The sequence below is a fragment of the Cupressus sempervirens genome, chromosome 1 (genome assembly GCF_028749045.1).
Source record: "Cupressus sempervirens isolate cs-2001-9-10 chromosome 1, ASM2874904v1, whole genome shotgun sequence".
Taxonomy (NCBI): domain Eukaryota; kingdom Viridiplantae; phylum Streptophyta; class Pinopsida; order Cupressales; family Cupressaceae; genus Cupressus; species Cupressus sempervirens.
This window is the reverse complement of record NC_143118.1, coordinates 165521910-165529412: the sequence shown is the minus strand read 5'-3', so window position 1 is coordinate 165529412 and position 7503 is coordinate 165521910.

Here is a 7503-nt window from a genome sequence, read left to right as displayed (position 1 = left end):
TGATATCTCCTAGCTCTGATTGAGTTACAACTCATGCTTCAAACTGTAGGTAGATATTTAGGTCCTTCTCAAACCCTTAAGTGTACAAAGGTTAATTCATCAAGGAGAAGTGTGCACCCAACTTGAAAGTCAAGCACAAAGAACTGCCCAAAATTGATACTCTAGAAAAATTGTCATATCTCCCAACTTATAAGGAGTTAGAACTTGCACCTTGGACCATAGATAGTGCTCTAGGACCTCTTCAGTCCCTAAAGTGCCAGGGATAACTTTAAGAAAACCCCCATTTGGAAAAATCTATACAATTTTGGCAAATCAAATATTAGTTTAGGGGAAATAATTCATTTTTATTGGAAAATTAATTTTTTTGAGTAGGAAAATATTTAATTTTAATTGGCAATATTTTTTCAACTATATGAAAATTCTATAAAATCTTGGCAAATCTTTCATTATTGATGAAAATCATGGACACAAGTGCACATACCTAGAAACCATGATTTTATTATTGTTATTATATGGATCCTAATTGATTATCAAACTTGAAAGTTAAATTTATCCCACTTTTATCATTATAGTTTCCCTCCAAATTATTGAATGGTTGTATGTAGGCAACATCCCTATTATATATTATTATTGGAGGATCCTAAATCAATGGCCTAAATCCTATTTCAAGATTTTTTTTAAAAAGGATACCAATTTTTAAAGAAAGTCCCAAAAGTAGAGGCACATGTTTGCAATCAAATCTATTTTGGGCCAAAGTGAGAAAGGATAAGAACTTTCATGGAAAGTCTCTGGAATAGAGACATGTCAAATCTACATGTATCCTAACTTCATTTTTTACCAAATATTGGCTAATATGACATTAATTAAGATAAGATTTGGAAATTGTAGGTGAATATATATAATTTACCACATAGAAAAAATAGATTACACTAGCGAAATCACCACTAAAATACAAATACTTTTGTATTATTATTGGCGATTGGCCTAAGCATGGGACCAAATTTTTGTAAAGTAAAAGTGATGTGGCCACCCCAAAAGTGCAAAAAAAAAGCCAAATTTGGGGTCCCGAATGAGTAAGATTAGCCAATTGGCGAATATTAGCCACTAAAGTTATCCTTGTAAAGTGTGTAGCCTCTCATTCATTATGGAAAATTAGTTACATGATCTGCAACAGGCACCTAAAAACTAGAAAATATGTAGGATAGTAGTGCAACCTAGGATGCTCCTACATTAGACAACCAGGGTTAGAAGAAATGATTCTCCTGAATCATTGAGATGTCACAACCTAAGCTAAATCCAACTTCGATTGAGAAATCCATGAAGCATCTTCCATAGGTTTGTTCTTCCACTTCACTAGATGTTCATAATAATCTTTTCCCCTTATGCTCTTACCAATTCTTTGATTCAATATTTGTTCAACTTCTTCAATCTGCTTCTTAGGATAGTTCTTTGATACAATAACTTCATCATTTGACTCATGATACTTGTATAAATTAGCAACATTGAATATAGGAGATATATCCATGTCATCAAGTAACTCAATTTCATAAGTGTTTCCATTGTCAAACTTCTTCAAGATCTTACAAGTTCTAAAATTCTTCATCTTCAGCTTACTATATGTTCCAACTAGAAGTCTTCTTTTCTTTAGATGAACCATCATCTCATTACCAAATTGAAAATCATGATGCCTCCTAGATTGATCCGCATTCTCCTTATACTTCTAATTTTTTCTTCTATCCTCAACTTCAATTCCTTATGTAAAGATTTCATGAAATCAACAAATTCTTCTCCTGCAACACTTCTCTTTTCTTCACCAGCAATATCTCTCAAATCTAATACTCCTCTAGGCTTCATTCTAGTAACAATCTCAAAGGGTTTCTTCCCTATACTCCTATTTATAGAATTATTATATGCAAATTCAACTTGTGCCAATACCATCTCCCAATTGCTTGGCTTATTCCCAGCTAAACATCTCAGCAAATTATCAAAGCTTTTATTCATAACATTTGTCTATCCATTTGTCTATGGATGGAATGTGGAACTAAACTTCAACTTAGTACCCATCTTCTTCCACAAAGTCTTCCAAAAATAAGCAACAAACTTACTGTCTCTGTCAAAAATAATACTTCTTGGTAATCCATGCAATCTCACAATCTCTTTAAAGAAAATTTCAACAACATACTCAGCATATGATGTCTTATTACATGGTATGAAATGAGCCATCTTAGAAAATCTATCCACTACAAAAAATATTGAATCATACCCCTTCACTATCTTAGGTAATTCAAGAACAAAATCCATACTAATGTCACTCCAAAATTTCTTAAGAAAAATAGTAGGTGTATGCAAACAAGTATTTTGACTCACTCTTTTTGGGACTTGAAAAACTCCACTCTTTACAAATTTCTAAACATCCTTATACATTTGTGGCCAATAATACTTCTCTTTCAACAAGCTCAATGTCCTATCAATTCCAAAATGTCTAGCTAATCCACCACTATGCTCCTCCTTAATGAAATACTCATCATACTTATGTGATTTGTCAGATTTGGTGCTCTGCACTCTCTCCATGTCTCAGAAAAAATCAAGATCAACATTATATAACTCTTTCATTTCATCAACACCAAGAACTTCAACCTTCATTTTAGTCAACAAAGAACGCCTTCTATTCAATGCATCAACAACTCTATTAGTAACTCCACTCTTGTGCTTAGTTACAAATGTAAATTTCTGCAAGTACTCAACCCACTTCATATGTCTCTGATTCAATTTATGTTGACTTCCCAAGTATTGTAAAGCTTTATGACCAGTATACAACACAAACTCCTTAGGAATCAAATAATATCTCCACTTCTTCAAAGCTTGAACAATAGCATAAAATTCTTTATCATACACAAAATACTTTCTTTTAGCATCATTCAACTTCTCACTAAAGAAAGTAATAGATTTACCTTCTTGACTTAATACAACTCCTATTGCATTACCACTTGCATGACATTCAACTTGAAATACTTTGTTGAAATCAAGCAAAGCCAATATAGGTAATTCAACAACCTTTTGTTTCAAAGTCTCAAAACTCATATCAGCTCTATGTGTCCACTTGAATTCCTTTTCATCTCCCCTCATTGTCTCAGTCATAGCATTACAAACAGATCTGAAATTCTTTATAAACTTTCTATAAAAATGAGCCAAACCATGAAATGATCTTACTTCACCCACATTCTCAGGTGTAGGCCACTCCAAAATTTCCTTAACCTTCTATGGATCCATTCTCAAACCATCAGCTAAAATCACAAATCCTAAATACACAGACTTCTCTTGCATAATACAACACTTTTTCAGATTAATTAACAACTTTTCCTCTTTCACCCTTTGCAATACTTGTCTAATATGCTCAAGATGTTCTTCCTTAGTCTTACTAAATATTAGAATATCATCCAAATAAACAATCACAAACTTACCCAAGAATCTTTTCAGAACTTCATTCATCAACCTTATGAAAGTACTAGGTGCATTAGTCAAACCAAAAGTCATAACCAACCATTCATACACACCATTTTTTGTCTTGAAAGCAATCTTCCATTCATCATCTTATCTGATTTTGATTTGATGATAGCCACTCTTCAAATCAATCTTGGTAAAATAATTTTCTCCACTTAAACAATGCATTATGTCATCCATCCTTAGCATAGGAAACCTATATTTCACTATGATTTTGTTAATAGCTTTGGAATCAGTATACACTCTCCATTCTTTTTAGGTGCCAATATAATAGGTACAACACATGAGTTGAAACTTTCTTTGATCAAACCTTTTTGCAATAACTCATGCACTTGTTTGTTAAGGTCTTCATTCTTTGTAGGTATCAATCTATATGGTGCTTTGTTTGGAAAACTAGCTCTAGGAATTAGATTCATACAATGACTTATACTTCTTACTAGAGGTAAACCATTAGGAATATGATTAGCAAAAATATCTTTATACTCATTTAGTAATTCTGTAATTTCTACTGTCACTCTATCATTACCAACTTTTGCTAATTGGTCATTACTACCAACACTCGGTCCTCTAGGAACTATATCAAAACAAACTTGATTCTTCTTTACTTCCTTTTCAAATTGCTTTCTATTAACCATGCAAAATTTTATTGCAGTACAACTAACTTCATCTGGACTTTCAATCAAAGGCAGTAATATTTATTTCTTCTCATTTACCCATTTACACATTGTTCACTTACCAATAGCTTATACTCATCTTTGATCCATGAAACATGATAGGGTTTGAGATTTTTTAGCCTCTGCAAGTGCAACTTTGTAACCAACTCTTCTAATGCCAAATTTGTAGAACGTCCACTATCAATGATTACCTTGCAACATTTTCCAGCCATCTTACATCAGGTCTTGAAAAGACTTCTTCTAAGGATAGGTTCCTCATCACTTCCCTTATTACATAAGGTTCTTCTCACCATCAAATTTTCTCCAACCTTAGGTGCACTTGGTGAACTCTCAATGTCTCCTTAAATCACAACATTTCTATTATTCTCCCCACTTTTAGAAGATCTACATTCAAAGGATCAATTCCCTTCTTTGCCACATCTAAAATAATTACCATGAAAATCACTTCTAGAATAAGAATTACCTCTTCCTTGGTAAGATCCAATACCTCCTACTATGAACTACAACCTTTCCACTCGGTCTTGTCTTTGTCATCATTCTTCTATTCAGATCTTCCTTTTTCTTGTACAAAATTGTTAGATCTATCACCTTCTCCATAAGATCTACCTTTGCCTCTTTGAAATCTACCACCTCTACCTCTTTTTCTTTGTTCATGCTTCTTTGTCAAGATCTCCTCAACTTTCAAGGCATATTGATATGCTTCTTCTACACTTTCCAACTTCACAAAACTTATTTCATCTTGAATTCTAGATCTCAATTCATTTATTTACCTTTCAATTTTCTCAACATTATCATCCACATTTCTAGATCTGATGTCCAATCTATAGAATTCCTCAGTATACTCTTTCACGGTCATGTCCTTTTGTTTCAAATTTTGCATCTTTCTCAACAAGCTAACTTGGTAATCAACAGGAAGGAAATTGTTCTTTAGCTTGTTCACCATCTTTGGCCAAGTTCTAATCTTCTCCTTTCCTCTCCTTTGTCTATCAGTTTGCAAATGCTCCCACTATAGTGACGCATGACCTTTCAACCTATTGATTGCAATCTTCACCTTCTTATTATTAAGAGTGTTTTCATACTCAAAGAACTTCTCCATATCTGAGATCCAATCTAACACAACATTGATATCCAATTTTCCATCATAAGGAACAACTTCTACAATAGGCTTTGAATTTTTCCTAGATAATACTCTCAACAATCTTTCCTAATCTTGATCTTCTTCAAGTTCTAGATTATGGTTTGGTGTTTCTACTTCATCATCACTTACATCATCAATATGTACTCCTCTCCTCTGGGCTGTCTCCACAACATCTAATCTAGCTGCAATTTGTCTCAATTGATCCAATATAGCACTATCAATGTTTCCTCTACCATGAACCATCTTTGCAAATTAGGTTCCTACAAGATCCTAACCCTCTATAAGTTATAGGTTGAATCCACAGCTCTACCACCCTATAACCAATATCCAAAATAAGGTTCTGCATGATCCAATCACTACAAGGATGAACCTCAAGCTTTGATACCACTTGATGCAAGGAAGGATAGGAAAAACTAGGGCCAATGGCACACCCAGCTCTCTGAACCACCCTGCAAGAGTTAACACAATAGAAGCAAATAGAAAGAACAACAACCAATGGAGGAAGAAGAGTAAAATACTTTTATTGATTCATCAAAATATCTTTATGCATGCCTAGCTATAAGGCCTTCTGGGTTATGGCTAGATACAAAATACATTCACATTCAAAGATCCAACAACAAATTTGCACTTTTCAGTTCTGCTCCAATCCTCCCTTAAAACTACCTAAAACTGCCCTAGCTCTAAGCCTAAACACTCTACTTATACTAGCCAAAATGGCTTATCGATCATTCTAGAACAAAGCCACAAGTAGGGTCTCAACAAATATTAAATGAAAATAAACCTAACATTAAATTCTTGAAAATTCATAAGTTGGCCTACATCAGCAATGAAATTCCAAAAATCGATGTCCGAGTAAAATAACAATATCTCCTAGCTTCGATTGAGTTAGAACTCACACTTCAAAATGTGGATAGATATTTAGGTCCTCATAAACCCCTTGAGTGTACAAAGTCTTATTCATCAAGGAAAAGTATGCATCCAACCTGAAAGTCAAGCATAGAGAACTATCATACAAAATTGCTAGAAATTGATACTCTAGGAGAATTGCTATATCTCCCAATTTATAAGGAGTTAGAACTTGTACCTTGGATAATAGATATTTCTCTAGGCCCTATTTAATCCTTGAAGTGAATAGCCTCTCATTCATTATAGGAAATTAGTTACATGGTCTACAATAGGCACCCAAAAACCAGAAAACACAGTTTCAACAAAACATAGTTTCAGCAACAATGTAAAAACTGAAAACATGTAGGATAACAGTACAACCCAGGATGCTCCTGCATTAGATACCATCTTTCTTTTTTTGGATCTACAATCCAAAAATAAATTTTATCTCTCCAAACATTAACATCTTAAATTATTTCCTCATCTCTTTTGAAAAACTTTGCACAATTCATCATTTCTAGTAAACAATGTGTCATCCACAAAGATTTCTACCAATATAATCTTCTTGTCTAGTTCTTCTTTGATATATAGGATGTTGTTATCATTTTTTCTTTGAAAAAAAATCTTTACCAAGTGGTTATGACGTCTTTCATACCAAGTTCTAGGAGCTTGCTTGAGTCTATACAAGACCTTGTGTAGTTTACAAATCATATTCTTTTTATTAGGATTTACAAAACTTTCTTGTTGTTCTATGTAAACTTCCTCTTCAATAATTCTATTCAAGAATTCAGATTTCACATTCATTTGATAAACTTTAAATCCATAATCAATACATTCTTCTTGAGAATAGCCTTTGCATACTAACCTTTCTTTGTTTCTAGAAACTTTTGCATCTTCATTCAACTTATTTTTGAAAACCCACTTAGTGACAATTACATTCTTATCCTTGGGTCTAGGAACAAGAATCCATGTCTTATTCCTTTCTATTTTTTATATCTCATCATGGTTTTCTTCAATCCAAGTCTCATTATCCAATGCATCTTTAACTTATCTAGGTTCAAATTTAGTAAGAAAACATGCATCTTTCAATTTTTTTAAATCATTTTTCCATCTGACTTGTCTCCAATGATCTAATCATGTGTATGATGACTTCTGACATATCTTTCTAACATAGGTACTTTAAATTTAGAACTTGTTCCACTAGTCTTGTCATGATCTTCTATATCAAGCTCGGGTCTCACTTTCTATGACTCGGGACCTTCAGACTTAGTTTTCTCTAGCAAAAACCTAGTAGCTTTTGATTGT